This window comes from Gobio gobio (genome assembly GCF_949357685.1).
Source record: "Gobio gobio genome assembly, chromosome: 19".
NCBI classification, from domain to species: domain Eukaryota; kingdom Metazoa; phylum Chordata; class Actinopteri; order Cypriniformes; family Gobionidae; genus Gobio; species Gobio gobio.
In genome coordinates this window covers 14,806,465-14,829,638 of record NC_137112.1, presented here as the reverse complement: position 1 = coordinate 14,829,638, position 23,174 = coordinate 14,806,465, and positions in this window count along the sequence as shown.

Here is a 23,174-nt window from a genome sequence, read left to right as displayed (position 1 = left end):
TGTGTGTCTGAAGTTTCAGCTCAAAATACCCCACAGATCATTTATTACACCCTCTTGTAAATGCCCATTTTTTAGTGGAAGGAAAACATGCCGTTTTTGTGCATGTATCTTTAAATGCAAATGAATTGCTGCTCCGCCCCCTATTCATAAGACATTGCAGTTCTTCATCATCATGAAAGTTTATGATCTGCATGCGCTTTAAAGCCATCTCATTCCAAACTTTCTGAGCGCACACACACGCCCGAAGCACGCGCACAGAAAGCCGTCAGACCGAGCGTCCAGTGAGTGTTAAACTAAGTTCCCTTTCACGTCTTATTGCGCTTAAACTGCCAAACACACACAAGGTTATGTCAAAAACACACACAATTCACATAAACAAAGTTGGTTATGTCTGAACGTAAAGAAATCCCATGTGTGTGTGTTAAAGTGACAGCAGCGTAATATACAGTACATACTGCTATATCTGCTGTTAATATGAATCAAACAACAAAAGAAGAAACAGAAAAACATTCACTGCTTTTGACTTGAATGCTCTGGCGAGGAGATAAACATGGTGGAGTGTGTACAGCCCACTGAGGGGCGGAGCTATTCTAATAGGGCGGAGTCTGTCAGCAGTCATGGGCGGGGTTTATGCTACCAGAAGTTGTAGGTGGGGTCTATGCTATTGCTAATAGGGCGGAGTCAGTCAGCAGTTGTGGGCGGGTCTATGCTAATAGGGCGGAGTCAGTCAGCAGTTGTGGGCGGGTCTATGCTAATAGGACAGAGTCCGTCAGAAGTTGTGGGTGGGGCCTGTACAACGTGATGTCACACTACTAGAATCTGCAAACATCTTGTTCTGAGACACTGCTTATGATTTACGGGGATAAAAAAAAGAGGAGCGGGTGGATTTTTACCATTATATGGTGGTTTTGACACACACTGCCGATACACATTTATTTTCAGTGAATTTTGCATAATAGGTCCCCTTTAAAACCAAATTATCAAACCATATTAATGTTATAGCTCTATAGTCCTACAGTGCATAAACAATCGAGACCAAAAGTTATTTAAATGACATGGAACTCCACCGGGAGAAAAGCACAGCTTCTTTTCTCTGGGTTATTATACCTCTGTATGTTAAGCATGAAACTTCAAAACTGCAAGCAAACATGGAGTAGCATTTCAGACTTACAGCAAGGCATCGGTTAGCTTTCTAGCTAGACAACAGCATCATCAGAGCGTGCGATTAACTAACACACTCAAACACAGCAGGCAGAGAACCAGCTAATGAAAGTACTTGCTAAAAACGTTGTGTGGACAGTGATGTGCAATGTTTCTAAAACGTTAAAAGTTCTAGTTTACTAGTTGTGATTAGAACATTATTAAAAAGGTTATGCTAACCTTACTTTTACTCACAATATAACATTCTTTGAACGTCTGTAATATTCCAAGAAACGTAACGCTAACGTTCATCAAACATCATGAAAACACATCTCAAATATGTTATAAGAGCATTCCATAAATGCTATTTAAAGAAGGTTTTATCTTAACACGTACATAACCTTTACAAAGCATCAGTTAAAGTTGCGAGAGCGTTCCCTGTTTGCCTGGCATTACCTGATTTTAAGGAAAAAAATCACAATAATCTCCTTTAAAATTTCTGACCAACCTAATGAACAAAAACGAAATAACTCATTTTCAGGAAGAACGAAAGTGAGAAAAGCACTTACTTTGGAGCATCTGAGAGCCATAGAGCCATTTACATGAACATCCTGTGGCTGCAGCACTAAAAATAGAGCGGCCGGGCCAGTTTGCACTTTTCCATGTGCCCAATGGATTTGTCATGAGAGCGGGACACTGGGAAGGCCCAACCAGACATCAGGGGCGGTGCGGTGAATGCGGTCAGATCTGAGACGACCGTTCAGATGGCGTAAGGTCAAGCAGGAGTAACAGCTGTGTGTGGATCCGTCGGCAGGTGATGGTGGTGTGTTGCAGGAGAGAGTGTGCGTATCAGAAACACAACCGCATTATCCCCGCAAATCCTGCATAATCTGAGCCTCAAAAGTCATTACGCCATACCTATTGAGCAAAAGGTTATTCAAAATTAATCCCGCCCTCCGTTTGCACTGTGGCTGAAGGATGTCCTCTATCATATGGAGTGTTTAGAAGGATCTGCTTCCCAGGGATTTGTGGAAGCTCATTTGAGTTTCAATGTTTATCAGTAAAAAAACACCATATTTTTTCTGTATAATGCATGTTCTCACTGAAGGACTCACTGAGCTCTTCTTCTTAAAGGTACACAATAAAAAACTGCATTCATTTTGCAGAAAAACATTGTTTTGGTTGTGTTGTGCTTGGGCTTTGTGTGGATGAATAATGAATCATCAATTCTCCTGCTGCTCATAAAAATTCAATATTTTTCTTAAGAGATATACGTTTAGATGGAAAGGATCTCAAGCTGACTAGTTACTGTAGCTTTACCCATTAATAGACACACTACTTCCATGAGAATAAACTCCAGCACAGCTACAACCATAATGAAATGATCTTCACAATAGATAATGCTTTACAGTCAACTCTATTGGAGAGCTACATATGGCAGTTTATCTGTTCAATAAAGATACGTTTCCACCAAGAACAATTTGTTCCAGGAACCTTTTTCCCCAAGTCCTGTTGCTGTCTGCGTTTCCATTGCGGTCTAAAGTAACGTGAAGATTAGTTCTGCTATGTAGGACTGCGTGCGACTTTCCAGTTCCCAAAGGATTTCGTCCACCTCATATATGCTGAATAAAGCCTGAACCTCATCGTCGGCCTATCGGTCGTATTTTTTAAACTCCATTGTTGATTCAAATAGCAAACAACTCTTCCACTAAACAAATGGTGGTTGAATCAAAATGCTGTGTGAACTCAACCAATCAGCAGGTTCAGTCCCTCCCCCGAAACTTCCTGAACTTTGAAAAAGTACTACCTCGTGAGCAGGGACTTTCTGAGGGGGACATTTTTACCTGGAACTTCATTTAGACTCTGGTTTCTGTGGTCGAAACACACCGAGTACTACCCCAAAGTCCATAGATCCTGGGGAAAGTTCATGCGGTGGAAACATGGCTTAAAACACCTTACTGACCTGTTGAGTACTAAAAACACCATCATCTCCGCGCTGCTTTTACAACATTTCAAATACCTCACAGGCTTCAGACAAAATGTTTTTACTAGGAGCACTGTAGCCCGTAACTGAACATTTTTAGGAGCACAAGCAGAAAATTTAGGGGCACACCTTATATCAACTTGCAACACAGTTATTCACTTTTCCCCCCATTTTGACTGCATTACTGACAAATTCATTGGTAATAAATAGACTTAAAGGTCCCATGGCATGGCATTTTTCTATTATTTTATAGTGTTTTCTGAGGTGTACTTATATTATTAGTATGATTTTTACATCATAAAATGTCATAATTTAGAAATAAAAGGCATTTTTTCTATACTGCTGTTTGCCCTGTGGCTGAATGCCCTGCTTCAAGGGGCGTGTCTGCTGTGAGACTTCAGTAAAAACGCCCACTGTTGTGATTGGCTGACATCTTTGCATTTTAAATGAGCGGAGGGGTCGTGGTTTAACGAGGCACGAGCAGGCACGAGTCTGCCAGAGAGACGGATGGACCTGTGTTCACTTCTCATCAGTTCTCTCAGCATGTCTCAGTTCAGGGTGAACTGTTGTAGTTACTAGCATATACTTCAGGTTATTAGTTTATTTCTAGTCGGAGGGGCTGTCACTCATGTCAGAAAGTTAGTAACTTTAGTAAATTATGGATCAGCGCTGACTCGAGACGCGAACCGTTTAGAACGATTCAGTCCGATTTGGTGAACTGGTTCGGTTCACTAAAAAGAACCGATTCAAAAGAATGATTCGTTCGCGAACCGGACATCACGGAGACGGAGCGATTGCTAACAAAGTTATTTATAGTAACTTACTGAGTTATGAGAGCGCTGTCAGTCAGCGCAAGTTTATTGTGTTTGTATCTGAGAGTTCTGAATAAACACGAGTCCCAGTCACACCGAGTCCTCTTCATCATTATTCTACCAACTTTGTAACACATGCAATGTACCATTACAGCGAGATGAACGAGTTAGTAAGTGTTGAGTATAGCATTATTTCTAGATATGTTCCAATCATATGAATAGCGTCATTGACGCGCATTGAGTAACGTTACACAGCGCAAACAAAGACACAACAGCTGTAATCGAATGTAATCCAGTTTATTGTGGGGAAAGCTGGATACCCTCACGCTTACCCTCCTTCTGCTTAATCTCACGCCGCGTTTGGTGCCTCCGCTGTGGGCCAGATGCAGTACTGGGGGTCGGGGATGTTGGAGGCCGAACTTCGGCGTGCGTGAAGTTTATCTCTAAAGACGTGACTGCTGATGTTAAACAGAAAAGACTGTATGCACATTTTAGAACAGATAGACGCGACAAGGACGTACAAAAACACTGACTCACAAGATAGAAAACACGAAAACACCGTTCTGTCGGGAGAGAGAAGCCGCTGCGTGTCCACAAATAATAAATAATAAGCTACACATAAGAAATCAATGATCACAGATCAGAAGGAACTGAAGAAAGACTTCTGTTTTCATTTGTACATCCAAACACTGAGAAACTGCCAGTGTTCACTCGTTCACAAGTAACGTTAATGATCTCGAGTGTTTGCATGGGCGTGCCAGATTCTCTGGGCGGAGGAAAGGGAGGAAACCGCTCCTGCTTGGACGTCAAAACAGGAGACTTCAGGATTGGCTCGTCTGGCCTGTCATTTTCTCAAAGGCAGAGAGAGACAGCCAGAACTCGGTTTTACACCGATCAACATTTCTATCCACTTGGGGACAATATTCAGGCTAGGGGAACTCATATTAATGTTGAAATACCTCATAAAATGAAAATTTCATGCCATGGGACCTTTAACATACAGAAATTACAATGCGCAGTTTTATTTTAAGTTCACAGGTAATCCCTGCTACTAACTAACCACTGTCACTAACTAACCTCTGTCACTAACTAACCTCTAACTAACCCCTGCCACTAACCTCTACCACTAACTACCTCTGCCACTAACTAACCCCTGCCAATAACTAACCCCTGCCACTAACTAACCTCTGCCACTAACCCTGCAACTAACCTCTACCACTAACTAACCCCTGCCAATAACTAACCTCTGCTACTAACTAACCTCTGCCACAAACTAGCCACTGCCACTAACTAACATCTGCCACTAACTAACATCTGCCACTAACTAACCTCTGCCACCAACTAACCTCTGCCCCTAACTTACCCCTGCCACTAACTAGGGCTGTCATTTTTGAGAAAAATCTAATTCGAACGGATATCAAATATCAAGCAATGTATTCGAATATATTTGAATATCTACGAGCGGTCGAGCGCCCCAAATTAATTCCACGTTAAGCGTTTTTCTCCCATAGAAAACCATTAGGCTATAAGAAAACGCTTAACGTGGCTTAATGTACTAAGACAGTGTTATTAAGAGACCAAACTCAGGAAACATAACAAAAATACTGTTCGATAGAACTGCGTGTGCTTGGTTTGTTACCACAGTTATCTGCGTGCTTCCTCAGCGATGAACTTCCACATTTGCGGCTATCTTTTCTTCAACTCCTCAGGATCCATTTCGACGAGTGCAGGCAGATCGCGCGCACGGTTGTGATTCTCCTGGGAGGGCGCGCGCGCTGCGCGGGCACAAATAATCTAATATGGAATTTAAATTATTTTATCATCTTGAAATACAGGCAAGGCATATGTATTGTAGATGATTTGTACATCTACAATATACATGTATATATTTTTTATATATATTTGTTTGCACGTGTTTAAAACCCGTGTTTAGACCCGTGTTCTCCCTTGTCCGACCCGACTCGACCCGCAGCCGTATCCGACACAGTTAATATGTTTTTGACCGGTTTGAGCAATATTCGCGGGTACCCTGTATGGCACTTTAAAAACCGGATAGTTTATTTATAGCTCGATAACGGATATTTCACGTCATGTTCGAATGCATATTCAAATATCGAATAAAAAGTGACAGTCCTACCACTTACCTCTGCCACAAACTAACCTCTGCCACTAACACTAACCTCTGCCACTAACCTCAGCCACTAACTAGCCCCTGCCAATAACCTCTGCCACCAACTAACATCTACCACTAACTAACCTCTGCCACTAACTAACCCCTGCCACTAACCTCTGCCACCAACTAACCTCTTCCACTAACTAACCTCTGCCACTAACTAACCCCTGCCACTAACCTCTGCCACCAACTAACCTCTTCCACTAACTAACCTCTGCCACTAACTAACCCCTGCCAGAAAGTAACCCCTGCCATTAAGTAACCTCTGCCACTAACTAACCCCTGCCAGAAAGTAACCCCTGCCACTAAGTAACCTCTGCCACTAACTAACCCCTGCCAGAAAGTAACCCCTGCCACTAACACTAACCTCTGCCACTAACTAACCCCTGCCAGAAAGTAACCCCTGCCACTAACACTAACCTCTGCCACTAACTAATCTATATTTTTACTCATAGAATCAAGTATGTAAAAATGCAATTACATTAAAAATATTTATGGTCCTCAATAATATATTTTATTTTCTTTATGCAAAAGTATAATTTTAATATTTTTTTATGTAGATTTTTGGGTGAAAGATTTCTTTGTGAGATTCCCCCAGTACAATATCCTCCTTGGCCATCATTCAAGCCTTCCTGAAGAGTTATTTAACCCAATGACACGTGGGGGCATCAAACAGAGCCTCCTATTGTGAGGTCCAGGATCCAGGGTCTGGATGGAGAAGACATGTGAAGGCAGCTGTAGAGTCAGAGTGGGCTTCCCATGCCCTTTGGGCTGGAGCTGGACGTCACCCACAGGCCAGGCCAGCTTTAAATAGCATGCCCTCCCACCACAGATATTATTAGTAACCTACATGTGCTGTCCAGAGCTCACGATGAGCAAACCCGAACCCTGTACCTCCTCATGGCCAAACTCCTGTCTTTATAAGCCCAAATTCCTCAGTCGATGACTCGAGATTCTTTTATAGTAAAAGCAAAGCCACACACCGTTTCCCACAAGTGCAATGTGTATGAGTCTGTGTCTTCATAGTCAAGACCATGGCTGCATCCAAGTTCACATACAAGTATGTACTAACCCAGCTATGTTCTAAGAACGTTTTCCTAACGTTCCCATTAAGTTATGAAAGTGTTACTTCTGTTCTGAAACTAGTAAGTCGCTTTTGTAAGCTTTTTACTCATTTGTAAGTCGCTTTGGATAAAACCGTCTGCTAAATGACTAAATGTAAATGTAAATGTAGTAACATTTAAAAAATGAAAGATGAATGTCCATCTTCATCTTCAACGCTTCATGAGCTAAAACCTGCCATAAACAAGGTATAAATAATGTTTTTGTGCTAACGTTTTGAGAACGTTATAAAAGACCAGATAACCCTGGAAGAATGTTTGTTTATAACTTTGAGGGAACCTTGCCTGAACGTTAACCAAAGAACTAAGAACGAATCTGATGATGGGAAACAGCAGGATACATGATAGTAGTAACATTTAAAACTGAATCTTTTGTTTCAGACTGAGCAGAGCTGATCCTTTGCTGGTCACCATTTGCATATTAATTTGTAAAAGGATTATTTCTTAACTTTAAGCTTAAGCTTTAATAATATTTCATTTTTGGCTTTAAAGCACTTGATTCTACTTCATACTCTTATCATAACAACTCTAATGTAAACATTAATTAGAAATATATGATTATGTTCCTTATTAATTAAATGCAATTGTGCAACTTTGCAAATATGCAATCATTTCTGTGCCAGAGAAATCCTGACAATATGGCCCTGTCAATGAAGTATGATTTGAAATACACTAATCCTAATCTCGCATATTTAGGATGGATAAATTGGGATTATGTGTGTGTGTTATGTATGGTCCATGATAGCATACTAATTGATGTTTTAAAGGTCCCATGGCGTCGATTTTTTTAATTATTTTATTAAAAAAATATATTTTTTTCTGTACCCATGTTAACCGGTCAGAGCTTTCGCACTGCTTTTCACACGGTACCTGGCATTTAGCTAAACAAGGAGACATAATGGTAATGGATAGCACTTATCCTTTCTCCTTTCTTGGAGGTGGAAAAACAAAGTTCTTTATGACCTGCAGGATTTCTTGCAAAAAAAGATTTACAAAATAAAAGACAAGATCTTTTTGTCTATTGTAAGTATTCATTTAAAGTTTGTGATTTTAACATTGGCTATTGTTAGGCAAGGAATTGAATAAAACGTTGTTTATATGTAGTGCGTTAAAGCGTGACTTCTCTGAAAGAGTGTATACAAGAGAATTTTAATGATGACAAACCATTTTCAGTCGCCTAACAACTTTTGGGTTTAAAAAAAATAATAATAATAATAATAAATGCTGTGTCTGTGGTATACAGCCAAAGATCAGTTATGTACTGCAAACGCAGCATATGTGAAAGCACAACAGCATGTGCGGTTCCTGCATCCCATACGCACTTCAGACGGAGTATGTGTGAAACAGGCGTTACACACACTGGGATGTGCAGCAGCACACACACGTTTAAATATTAAAAATAAAAGGATTCCTCTCTGGAGAAGCGTTCATGTAAATAGTGAATCCGCCATGGTGTGTTTGGCTTTTAAAGGGAATGGGAGATGAGACTCTGATTGTTTTATTGCACGTTACGCCCAAAACACACCCATGACTCATTGAGAGACTAGGTACAACCCTTTTGGACAATGCGCCGACCGCTAGTCCCGTCGTTAAACTAGCAAAAGTGGATTCGGACACGCCCTGAGTGCACCTGCGCCATGAGCTTTAGACCATGAGCTCAGATCAGTAAAATAGGGCCCTACACGTCTGTAGAACACGTAATAAATTCAAGTTTTTGTGGTTTACATTGAGACGAAAATGGTATTGTTTTCAAAAACTAGCACTTGCACTTATTTAGTTTTCATTTTTAGTTGAAAACTGTGTCGTGGAAACCTCACCCAAGTCTTTACTCTATTTAGTAAAAATCATAACATTATTAGTGCATGTAAACAAAGCCAGTGTCTTGTTATTCTAATTTAATTTATTGATTAAATGTCAGAATTTGACATGAAAGATGCATGTATCTAATAAGGTTAGAAAAAATGCCCTTGACTGTATTCACGCCGACTGAAGTCACATGATACAGTAGCTTGCCACTTCGAATATGCAAGGAGATTTGACAGATTTGTGTCAAAAAACGGCAGCATTGATCTGTTCAGATGGCAATACTGATTTCCAGAAATCACTGTTCCTTTGTGTTTGCTAAGTAAATGCATATGGATTAATGCTCATGCAAATCTGAAATAAACGTACAATGAAAGCATATGTTTCTGAATAAAAGCAAGTAATATAATTCAGTAAGCGTGCTGTTAAACAGCTCATTATGACAGAAGTGAACGCTGCTGTCCGTTTGACCGCGGCCAAGTGAAGTGCTTGTTCATGAATAAACGAAATGAACACAAAGATCTGTCCTCAGACAGTGATATCTGCTCAACACACACTAAACCAGCACAGACATCAACACAAACACCAGCCATCATGCCAATGCAAATGTGACACTACTTCAGATAAATACTACACATTCTAAGGTAATAAAAACTGTTTTTTTTAACCTTAGAATGAGCCATTTCTATCTACACACACCGCGGGTCCCCTTACAGTGAAGTTACCATTTTGCGCCGTCATATGGCTGCAACTAACGATTATTTTCCAGATTAATTGGATAAAACGTCCGGTTACGTATGTAACCCTCGTTCCCTGAGGAGGGAACGGAGACGTACGTTAGTGACTAACGAATGGGGGTTTCGCTTAGAAGCCAATCATCTTCATCGTATTCAACAGCGCCCAATGGCAGTGCCAATGCCATGGGCATGCGGAATTTGCATGCGTAACTCCGCCCCACCTCGTGGGTATATAAGGAAGTACGCTGCGAACATCGCATTATGTTACTGCTGCAGGAGCCAAGACTGAACTCCTCGCGTTCCAGGCAGCACAGCTGACGTGGCTAAGGAAACGTACGTCTCCGTTCCCTCCTCAGGGAACGAGGGTTACATACGTAACCGGACGTTCCCTTTCGTTCAGTCACTACGACGTACGTTAGTGACTAACGAATGGGGGAACCTGTAAAACAGCGCCACTCAGCTGTCATCCAGTGCCCTGCGTAAGTGTGAGATCCCGCCACTTAAGGCCCTAGGACTCCCACTTATCACAGGATTACCAAGGTACACTGGGAAGCATATCCCAGTGAGGGAATGCCAAGGTGCCTACCGTAGGGAGGACTTAGAGAATACACATATGACCCGCTGAGGGTTGCATATGGAAGATCTCTAGGGTACCAGCCGAAGGTGGATTTTTAACCCTAGGGGTGGCAGGGACTTGCCAAGGGAAAGACACCTGCTCACTGAGGAGGCTTACGGTGGGAATACTCGTGTGGGGGTCGCCAGAGGGGAACCATGCACACGGAGCACCTGGCCGGACATGAGGGTCTGGGCTCGAAAGGGCAGACTGAACTGATGTCGGCGTCGACAGTGCTGGAGGAGCTCAGGGCTCTCGGGGAGCTCACCTGAGGAAAATATCGCACGTATCCAGTCATGGGAGTGGAATGGCGAGCAAGCGAAGACACCTGAGCGTGGTCCATTACCGGCCCCTCGGGGGGGCGAGTACAAAGTCGGACACTGGCTCCACTCGGAGATTGTAGAATCTGGCGAATGTGTTGGGTGTCGCCCAGCCTGCAGCTCTGCAGATGTCTGTTAGCGAGGCGCCATGCGCTAGAGCCCAAGAGGAGGCCACACTCCGGGTGGAGTGTGCCCTCACACCAAGGGGACATGGTCGACCTTGCTGCTGGTAAGCCAAAACAATGGTGTCCACCACCCAGTGAGACAACCTCTGCTTTGAGAGAGCGCTTCCCTTCCGCTCTCCACCATAACAGACAAAGAGCTGGTCTGAGGTCCTGAAACACTGCGTCATGTCTACGTAGGCGCGGAGAGCGCGTACTGGACAGAGCAATGCCAAGGCTGGGTCTGCCTCCTCCAAAGGCAGCGCTTGCAGGTTCACCACCTGATCTCGGAACGGAGTGGTAGGAACCTTGGGCACATATCCGGGCCGGGGTCTCAGGATCACGTGAGAGTTAGCCGGCCCGAACTCAAGGCACGCTTCGTCAACCGAAAATGCTTGCAGGTCCCCGACCCTCTTAAGCGAGGCCAATGCGGTCAGCAGAGCCGTCTTCATAGACAAGAACTTAATCTCGGCCGACCGCAAAGGCTCAAAGGGAGGCCTCTGCAGAGCACTTAAGACTACTGAGAGGTCCCAAGAGGGAACGAGAGGAGAGCGAGGAGGATTCAGTCTCCTCGCTCCCCTCAGGAACCTGATGACCAGGTCGTGCTGACTTACCTTTTTGTCTCCCAGGAGATCGTGGTAGGCAGATATTGCGGCCACGTACACTTTCAGGGTGGAGGGAGACAGCCTTCGCTCCACCCCCTCCTGGAGAAACGATAGCACGGACCCGATCGGGCATTTCCAGGGGTCTTCTTGGCGGGAAGAGCACCATGTGACGAAGAGGTTCCACTTCAACGCGTAGAGACGTCGTGTAGACTCAGCTCTAGCGGAAGTGATGGTAGCGACCACCGCAGGTGGAAGGCTACTCAAACCTGCCGTGTCCCGTCCAGAAGCCACACGTGGAGCTTCCAGAACGCTGGACGCGGGTGCCAAAAGGTGCCCCGTCTCTGAGTCAGAAGGTCTGGTCTCAGAGGGATAGGCCAGGGAGGGGCTGTCGCAAGGAGTAAGAGTTCTGGGAACCAGGTCTGGCCGTGCCAAAGCGGGGCGACCAAGACGACCTGCTCCTTGTCCTCCCTGATCTTGCACAGTACCCGTGCAAGAAGGCTCACTGGGGGAAACGCATACTTGCGTAGCCCGGACGGCCAGCTGTGCGCCAGTGCATCCGTGCCGAGGGTGCCCTCGGTCAGGGAATAATACAGGGAGCAATGGGAAGAGTCCTGGGAGGCAAACAGATCTACCTGTGCGTCGCCGAACCGTTCCCATATCAGCTGGATCGTCTGGGGGTGGAGTCTCCACTCTCCGGGGAGAGGCTGAAACCGTGACAGCTCGTCGGCTGCACAGTTCAGGTCTCCAGGGATGTGGACAGCACGAAGGGACCTCAGGCGCTTCTGACTCCACAAAACGAGATGGCGGGCGAGTTGAGACATACGGTGGGAGCGTAGACCGCCCTGGTGGTTGATGTACGCTACTACGGCCGTGTTGTCTGTCCTGACTAGCACATGTTGACCCTTCAGCAACGCTCGGAAGCGGTGCAGGGCGAACCGTACAGCCAGTAACTCGAGGCAATTGACATGCAGAAGGCGCTGGGGTCCTGTCCAGGAGCCCGCGGCTGCTTGTCCATTGCACATGGCACCCCAGCCCGTGGATGATGCATCTGTTGTCACAACAACATGCCTGGAAGCTCGTTCTAAGGACACTCCGGTCCGTAGAAACTTGAGGTTCGACCACGGGGTGAGTGTCTGTAAGCAGGCCCGAGTCACTGGGACCCGGAGCGTGCCAGACCGCCATGCCCATCTCGGGACTCGATCGCGTAGCCAGTGCTGAAGCGGTCTCATATGAAGCAATCCGAGCGGCGTTACCGCGGCTGCAGATGCCATATGCCCCAGGAGCCTCTGAAAATGTTTCAGTGGAACCGCACTCTGGCCCTCGACTTGTCGAAGGGCAGTCAGCAGAGACTGCGCGCGCTCGCTCGAAAGCTGCGCGCACATGGCGACCGAGTCGATATCCATACCGAGAAAAGAGATCCTCTGCGCGGGGCAAAGTTTGCTCTTCTCCCAGTTGACCCGAAGGCCCAGACGGGCTAGGTGATGGAGCACCAGATCTCTGTGTCCGCAAACCTGCTCTCGAGAGGGACCCAGTATGAGCCAGTCGTCGAGGTAGTTCAGGATGCGGACCCCGTGCTGCCGAAGGGGCGCAAGGGCTGCCTCGGCAATCTTCGTAAAGACGCGAGGGGACAGAGATAGCCCGAATGGTAGAACTGCGTACTGATATGCCCGCCCCTCGAAAGCAAACCGTAGGAACGGTCTGTGTCGAGGCAAAATGGAGACATGGAAGTAGGCGTCCTTCAGGTCGATCGCTGCAAACCAATCGTGTGGACGAACGCATTCGAAAAGGCGTTTCGCTGTCAACATCTTGAACGGAAACCGGTGAAGGTAACGGTTCAGGATGCGCAGGTCCAGGATTGGCCGTAGCCCACCGGTCTTTTTGGGTACAATGAAGTACGGGCTGTAAAACCTGCAATTCATCTCGGCTGGAGGGACAGGTTCGATCGCACCCTTCGCCAGTAGGGTGGCAATCTCCGCTCGCATGACGGGGGCGTTGGCCCCGATCATGGTGGAACGGACTCCCTGGAAGCAGGGAGGAACCCGTGCGAACTGAATCGCATAGCCGCGCCTGACGGTCCGCTCGACCCAGCGGGACAGCCCTGGAAGCTGAAGCCAGACATCCAGAAACTGCACCAGCGGGGTCATACGGTGTACAGACGTACCCGGTGTGGGCTTGCAGCGATGCAGCGTCACCGGCCCGGACATGGGAGGCTGTGGGGCGTCCCGGTGCGGGGGCACGGTTGACAGCTGCGTCCTGACAGAGGAGACCAGGGAAGGACCAGCGTTCCACTGGGGTCTGCTCTGCCAGGAGGCTGGCGACAGAGTGGGATGCGAGTGGCGGGACCCGTGGGTGGCGCGCACCGTCATCACCGGACTCTGTGGGCTCAGGGATGGGAGTGTTAATTCTTTCTTTGACCAACATAGGGTGCTGCTGACCCGGGGGCCAGCAGCTGAACAAAGGATTCTCCCCCGGCCCTCCACCGGGGGAAGGAGTGGTCCTGCTACCATCTCCTCGAAAGAATTTCCCATCCCTGAGCCGTCCGTCTCAGGAGCGCCGCTTGGCCTGGCGTTTAGCGGGGCGCGGGGCGGCCTGAGGGGACTTGGACGCCTTCCTACGGCTTCCTCCGCGACCCGGCCCGGGTGAAGGCTGCTGCTTGGACCGGGTGGGAGGGGCGGGAGCCTTAGGAGGGCGTCCTCGGCGTGGAGCAGACTGAGTTGACTGCGCCGGCGGCGGGGTGGAGGCAGCAGCTGGCCGCCGGGGCAGTACGTGCTTAATAGCCTCAGTCTGCTTCTGGGCGATTGAGAACTGTTGGGCGAAGTCCTCAACCGCCCCGCCGAAGAGGCCGGCCTGGGATATGGGGGCATCGAGGAACCGGGTTCGCTCGGTGTCCCGCATATCAGCCAGGTTCAGCCACAGGTGACGCTCCTGGACCACATTTGTGGACATCACTTGACCCAGGGAGCGTGCGGTCACCTTCGTCGCCCGGAGAGCGAGGTCGGTGGCGGCACGCAGCTCATTTAAGAGCCCCGGATCAACTCCACCCTCGTGCATGTCCTTGAGGATCCTGGCCTGGTAGACCTGGAGGATCGCCATGGCATGCAGCGAAGCGGCAGCCTGCCCCGCGGCTCTGTGCGATTTCGACACCAAGGTTGATGTGAATCGACAGGCTTTGGAGGGGTGCTTAGGATCACCACGCCAGGTTGAAGCGCTCTGAGGACACAGTTGCATCGCAACAGAACGTTCAACTGGAGGGACCCCAGTGTACCCTTTAGCTGCCGCCCCATCGAGGACGGAGAAGGCGGAGGAAGTCACCGAACGGTCACGGGAAGACAACGGGGACTTCCAGGACCGCGTGAGTTCCTCATGCAGCTCGGGAAAGAAAGGTATTGAGGGCAAGGACTGACGGGTGTCAGCGCGAGCCCCCAAAAACCAATCATCGAGCCTTGAGCGTTCGGGACAGGGTGGAGGGTTCCACTCGATCCCTAAACTCGCGGCTGCCCGAGACAACATGGCTGTCAGCTCTGGATCTGACTCGGGCAATGCTGGCACGCCCGAGGGCGGCAGCACAGCCGAGTCGTCATCTCCAGAGGACTCGAGCCCACCTTGTGATGCGGTGATCGACATCGCATCCTCCTCTGGAGCGCCAAATGAGATGCGCGGGGGGGCCGGAGCCGGCCCCGCGATCTGCATCTGAACACTCGCGGGTTGCAATGTGCAAGACGGGGGTGTGGCCCGAGGCATGAGCGTCGGGGCTTTGTTCCACACCGTAACCGTCAAGTCACCCTGACCACCAGCCGAAGTACTGGGCCTCTGGGACTCAGTAGATCGGGGTGTGGTAGAGGGGACTCTCACTTCAGTACGAAGGTCATGGAGTCTTGACCGCAACATTGCGATGGTCATGTTCCCGCAGTGAGAACATGACTCATCCGCGAACGCTGTCTGAGCATGCTGAAAGCCCAAACATATCAGACAGTGTTCGTGCCCATCAGAAGAGGAAAGCAACCGACCACACCCAGAAGTACACGGACGAGACATCCTGAAAAGGACGCGTCACGTGTAAGCTCTTTTATGAGAGGAAGCTTCGCAGAGAACGCCGAAGCGCCCAGGGACCACACACCAGCTGTCTAGCGGACCACTGCGCAGATCAGCAGGCAGGCAGTATGATGATCACTGGAACGCGCCGTAACACCAACGCCTCTGGAAAGCTGCTCGTCTCGAAAGCTGTCGATGACTCAGATCAGGCTTGTAGGAGTGAAGAGATCCTCTTGGCTCCAAAGCAGAAACATAATGCGATGTTCGCAGCGTACTTCCTTATATACCCACGAGGTGGGGCGGAGTTACGCATGCAAATTCCGCATGCCCATGGCATTGGCACTGCCATTGGGCGCTGTTGAATACGATGAAGATGATTGGCTTCTAAGCGAAACCCCCATTCGTTAGTCACTAACGTACGTCGTAGTGACTGAACGAAAGGGAAAGCCCTTTTTTTATGTTATTGACAAAACACACTATTCCACATCCTGTCCAATTCTGTCCTTCAAACAAACATGTCAGCTGTGCTATGAAAACATACATAGTGAATATATCTACCATTACAAAAAAAAAACATGGTTTTACAACAAATAAAACAAGCAAACAAAGAAAAAATTAAAAAATAAATAACAGGGTTATTGTAGTTATTCCATGATAACCACAAATTAACCATGGTTTTGCTTCAAATCCATAATTTAACTATGGTATTTGTGTGGTTATACAAATGGTAATTAATACACCAAAAAACATGGTTTTACTATAATAAAACCATGGATATTTTCGTAAGGTTATATTGTATATAGCCTACATTATGTGCAAAAAGTTACTAAGCAAAAGTTTAAATCCCTACATTAAAATGATGTTGAAGAAAAACAAAAACACAAAAAAACACAAACTCAGTGTTAGCAAGAATATGACGTAGAGCCGGAGTTCCGACACATGACCCGGAAGCAAGGAGCTTTGTTTACAAGCAGAGGAAGACGCGCCGTATTTAAGCTGTTGAATTCTACATTGATCGTGCTTTAGGTCTTGGGGAAGTGCTCAAAATGGGGCTAAAGTGTGCATTTCCTGGATGCCCGAACGCCGGCTCTACGTCATATTCTCGCGCATGCGTCGTGGTGCTTCGTGAGTTCACGTCAAAGGCCTAGGCGGAAGACAGAAACTTGTTTAATAAAGTCGTTATTTAGATTTTTTTTTCGCACAATAACTATTCTCATCGCTTCATAAAATTATTGTAGAACCCCTGTAGTGAGATGGACTTTGTAATGACGTCTTTAGTACCTTTTATGGGTCTCGTGAGAGTAAATGTAGTTGCTGCCAATGAAGGCCTTTCTGAGCCATCGGATTTCAACAAAAATATCTTCAATTGTGCTCCGAAGACGAACAAAGGTCTTATGGGTGTCGAAAGACATGAGGGTAAGTAATTAATGACAGAATTTTCATTTTTGGATGAACTAACCCTTTAATGTCTCCCTCTTGACTGCGTTCTGTCTGTTTGACTCAAATGCGCGCGCTCGCCACACTGTTCAGTGAAGTTTGAAGTTTAATACAGACTGTCAGGACATGCTTTTTAATGCAAAATGGAAATACTCGCGTGAATTAGTAACAGTTACAGATGAGTATATAACCTGTAAAATGAACGTTTTGCGCTGAGGACGCACACGCATCTGTCAAAGAGCATAACAGGGTATGTTAAACGCTAATGCATTCCCTGGAAGCTTAAAATAAAGAATCCTCATGTTCTGGGCACTTGGATCATGTACCTTTCCTGCAGCAGCTCAATGTTTCCACTTCACTATTTTTAGATGCATTTTGTCCATAGAAATGCATTATTCAGTGTTGTAATTTGGCGCGACTGGTGGAAGCTTTGCATACAGACAGCAGACCCGACTAATCGATAATGAGAATCGTTGTCAATGATTTTCATTATCGATTATCATCGTTTTTATTGACTAATTGTTGCAGCCCTACACCGTCATGTTTCTACAGTAGCCCTAAACGGACAAACTGCTCTACAGAGAGCGCTAGTCATTCTCTGCTGTCTCAGACGACGACATCTTTGTCCTGTGTTGGCCACCGTAACTTCTCTATGTGCTTCGAAAGGGAGGGGTGAGCGGTGGACGGTTGCAGTCCACAACCTCACCACTAGATGCCGCTTAAATGTACACACTGCAATTTTAAAGTAAGCCTTCAGCATTGCATCTCCTGAGGTGGCTGTAGATTCACACTGCCCCCTTCTGAACCTCTTACCCATGAACACACACTCCCTTCCTCTCAGTAATGGACCATTAGTGGGCTACACCGTTGGCGGACTCCTGTCGCCTCTCGATATTAAGTCTCAGCGGGCCTCAGAAGTCATTAACAGTGGAGAAAAGGGCTGCTTGGAGAGAAACGAGACAAACAAGAGAGGCCGAGAGCGGGCCGGTGTTCACACAGAAAACTTCCAGCGTCTTCTTCAATATCTCAAGACGGTGATGCTCCGGACAGCAAGTACCGGCAGTCGCTTTGGCTAGTGCTGCTCGACGACATCTGGTCGCTTCTGTACAAACAAACTCCCGTCTAACTTTGACTATTCATTAGGTGCAGATGTCTCAGGAACGACTCATTATAACAGAGTCCAACCACCTGCTCCATCAGTATCAGCCCTCAGATGCTCATTTAATTAGCCAGAATCAAACGCTCCCCATGCCGCACGAAACACTTTCATACATCACAGGAGGAAACACTGCTGAGAAAGCACCAATGTGTGCTGTATTTCAGATCATCGATACTGTAGTGTAGCTAAACACTAGAGATGCACTGATGCTAGATTCCTTTCATCAAGTTGCATTGTATCTTTATCAATACCTTTTGATGTTCACACGTTTTTTCGTGCTATAACTTGTATTAAAGTGAAAGATAACACTGCTGCTATAACTTGTATTAAAGTGAAGGATAACACTGCTGCAGTGATCCATTAAAGGTACAATATGTAAGATTTTTAGATTAAAATATCCAAAAACCATAGATTTGTATACATAGATGCATGGGTGTCGGAAGCAAAAAAAAATGTTGATGGGTCCTACCCCAGAAAAATGTTACTAGTGTAGATGCCATTCAAAACCGTCTTGTTTACTAAACGTCTGGTCGGACTGTCAAAATTACAGAAGACACCAAATTATTTATAGTGGCAATAGTGTAGGGGTAAAGCACATGGCAAAAAGTTTTGACGCAAATCGACCTGAGGTTCGAATTCGCCGAACTCACTCTACTCCCTTTTCCCATCACATATCAGATCGGAAAGGCATTTATTTTCAATAAAAATGAAGCAAATATTCTAAAAACGCATTTAATAATAAAGTGTTTATCGGTTAGGGGCATGTGAATAGACATGCACTGAATTAGAGACGGTAAAAGTGAGTGGGTCCAATATCATGCTCTTAAAAAGTGGGTGGGTCTTGTCCCACCCACATACAATGGTTCCGACGCCAGTGCATAGATCACTCATTCGACCGCTCCAGGCACGTCGATGCACCCGCCATTTTGGAACAGTCAACACATGTCAACACTTTAGATGCTGTCACTCAAAAAAATGGAGAATCCAACACTACACTAGCCTAGACAGGGCTGGACATTAACGCTTGTACGCTTGTTTTTTGAAGGGGCAAATGAAAAATAATTTTACTTGCCCGACGGACAAGTATCCTGGTTAAAACGTCAAAAAAATAACTAGGGAATCACCAAAGTTCAATAATGATTCTGCATTCAGTTAGTGTAAGTGGAGATCGATACTAGATAATAATATAAAACGAACTTGTGCTGTTGAGGTTGCAGCCTCTCGAGGAGAAAATCGAAAACAAATGAGCGCCGCTCATACAAAGAAACTCAGTTAACATACACAGTTAAAATTGTGTAGTTTTTATATTTATAACATATGATACAGTTAAGCAACATCACACAAACAAGAGTGTTGTTAGTTTTCCTGAACACCATCACGACTGAAAATGACGCTGATTTCATACGCCAGTTCCATTAACAATTAATTAACATTAAGTCACTTACATTTTAGATGCAATATGGACTGTTTTTGTTGCAGCGAAAATAGTTCCAAACAAAGATCACAACAGAAACGTAACGCATCTCACAGCAATGGTGTGTTACTGAATGATTCAGCGTTTTGAATGAATCGGTTGAATCAAAGATTCAATTACCTATTCGTAAACAACCGCCTAATTCTTGAATGAATCAGCCGTTTGAACGAATCGACTCAATGACTCACTCATTAAGACGGTTACCTGCTGCCACCTACTGGTGGTTTAGTTTCATCTTTCCAACATTTCTTATTTGTACATCGAAAAAATATTTAAAATAATCTCATAACATTATTTAATGCAGTTGTAATTTTTCAGTGTAAATAATTTAATTTGATTGGTAACAGCCTTATAGTGTCTTATTCTAATTTCATTTATAGATCAAATTTAAAAATATAAAATGAAAGCTGAAGCATAGCCTATATTTAATAAAATTATGGAAAAATGCCCTTTATAAAAAGGTACAAATATCACAAATATGCCTATTTAAATATGTCAAAGCTGATTGAACACTGGTGAAAATATTGCTTCTGAATAGATATTTACAAAAAAAAATTCCGGACAAGCTAATTTTTTACACAGACAAGTGAATGACAGATTTACTTTTCCGAAGGACAAGCATGTGAACAGGCTTATTGTCGAGCCCTGCTAGAAATCTAGACGCACCCTAGCGGCAGCAAATCTAATTTGCAGCCAGGGCATCTAGCAACTCTCTGTTGGTTTGTGAGCTGGAAAAACCAAACTCTGGTCAGGCCAATCACATCGTGTATAGAGCCGGTGGGCGGGCTTAACATAATGACGGCAGAGTTGCGGTGGTTCCGCATGCTACTCGTAAACAAAGAAGCTGGCGAACACCGGTCTTTCGAATCGGCTTTGGCTGCGACTCTGGAAGACTTGGAGTTAAGCTTTTCTTCGAGGAAAGAACAAAGAACGGCACTGAAGTCATTCTTAAGAAAGGAAGATGTGTTCGGAGTTTTGCAGACCGGATATGGCGAAAGTTGACTCTATCAGCTAGCTCCGCTTTACCTTCTTTGTTGCTCTGGTTGGTTGTAGCGCTATCCTATTGCGTGCAGAGGGAATTTGAAAGACAACCGTTTATCCCACCCCTCGGATTGAGCCCTGCCAATGGTGTGTTCCCATACCCAACATCTTGATGTGGTGCAAATATAATGACTACGTCTTATTTATATCAGATGCACATTATATAGTTAACATTATAGTTTAATCTATTCTTACTCTATTTATGTGTCATGTGAGAAGCATGACGCGTCGCCATGGAAATAGTAAGGCGACGGGCAAAAAAATATTTTGCCAGAGAAGGCAATATGGTCATATTTCTGATATTTCAGAAATTTCATATTTTTAATAAGTGACCTCTAGTGGCGAAAATTACATACTGTGCCTTCAAGAGCGTCAAAACCATAGACTGCAAAAAAAATATGGACGTAGTGTCCGTGACGTCACCCATAGGATTCTGAAGAGCAGTTTTGAAGCGTAAAGTAGGGTCGAGCTGGCCGTTGCCATCTTGGCAGCGCGTCACACCCGGATAATTGAAAATGGGCAAAGATGCGGGATGTGGGTGGAGCTGAGGTGAGGTGAGGTGAGGCCAAACGACAATCCACCTGTCACTCAAAGTGGCCACGCCCCTTAATTATGCAGAACTTTAAGGCTTTATATAATGTAAATGAATGAGTTATAAACAAATCCCCCCCCCCTCACAGTTCACTGTAAAAAAAATTGGGGGGGGGGGGGGGTTGTGAAAATGTATCATTACATATTGGCCCAATAAATTACTTCCAAATAATTGCAAAAAGATGCATTGTACTAATCATAGCTTAAGGTCTTCACTCAAAATTAAAATTGTATATTCACCGAACATATTTAATTGTGCTCAGTCAATCTATGAAGTCGAAGTGAAAAATCCATGTTGGATGAACAAGTCCTACGTCCGTAAAACTGTATACGCATGCGCAAAATGCGCTTTGTGTGGAGATTTCAAATGTGGTGCGCGGGAGCGCGAGCGCGAGCAGACTGCAGAGCCAAACCAGCCGGTGCTGAACAACGAAACAAACATTCCCAAGAGAATAGAGATATTCATCGTCACAAGACGTTGGTGAGTATTGAGCACTGAAATTATTCTCCAGAGTTTTGCTTCATGACCCGGTATGAAGTTTAAAAAAGACATTTTGTATAATCACGAGTTCATGCATTCATTGGTTTCATGAGTAGGGTTGGGCATCGTTTTGATTTGAACGATTCTGATTCCGATTCCGATTCTTAGTTTCGATTACGGTTCTTTTCGATTCTCGATTCCGATTCTTTGAGGGGTGGAGTCACAACATGTCACAGGCATTTTTCTCAGAGGAAAATTGTATTTTGATTCAATAATGAGTTTTAGTTTTGGGACTTTCTCTGCTGGCATTTTCACTTGCTTTGCTGCAAAGGTGAATGGAGTTTCACACCGAGTCCCGGTTTAACAATAGCATTAACAGCAGTCATATTAGGACTGCTACTAGCGTCGGCAATTTGCGTATAGCTACATTTATCTACGAGGGGGGAAAATAATTTCAATAACGTTGTTGTTCACCACAATTCGCAATTTGGTCGAGGGCTTTGTTATTACACTACAATCACTTACCTGATTATGACGAGGTGGGATAATGTTAGTTCACCCTGAAATGAAAATAAAGTCATCTTTTACTCACCCAGCTGTTGTTCAAATGCGCGTGTTCCTGTGTGTGCGCACTCCAAGCCGCAGTAGCCTTGTGCAATATTGTCATGACAACCGGTACACAATATTCACTTAAGGAGGTTATATTATTAGTATTATTTCTTATCATATACAGTACGTTATAGAAAAGACGATAATCGCATTTTTTTCTATTGAGCTTGATTTCTCAAAATGGTGCATGTGTGTGTGTGTGTGCTTATCCTGGGTGCAATGACAACAGTGCGAGTTATTATAGTAGGCATGAGCGCCGGCGGCTGCTGACGGCTCATAGTACACAGAGGAGCGCGCTCAGAATAATGGCCGAGCTCAGTGTTTTGACTGAATAATACGGTTTCTTTCTCGCAAAACCTTATAGTGTGCCCCCTGAACACTTTCCATATGGCGCGCGTCTCCCTGTATCGTTGCGTGATACATTTGTTTATTTTTGTAATGTTTTAGCTGATCGCCATTCACTGCCATAATAGGAAGGAGCGGGTGCAGGAACAGTATTTTAAATGTCATAGGACATAGGGCACTGGGACAACATCAGGGTAAGTAAAAGAAGGCTTTATTTTCCTTTCAGGGTGAACTATCCCTTTAATAACGTTGGTTAGCGCAGGGTTGCCTGAGGAGGACAGACCTGCGCAGCATTTCAAACACGCTACACTACACTTGTACTCCACATATTTGTAGTGCATCCTCCCGTGCAAGAAATAAGTTTGTCATATGTGTTGCACTGTGCCGACCCAGGCTTTTTTTTTAAAAGTGAAATAAAGCCACACTTTTGAGCGCCGCTTACCGTGCTACATGGCTGCAACAGAACAAATGGGCGCGGCAAGCACTTCCGAAAAGTTGCGCGTTTGGAACCGATGATCGGAATCGAAAACAAAATT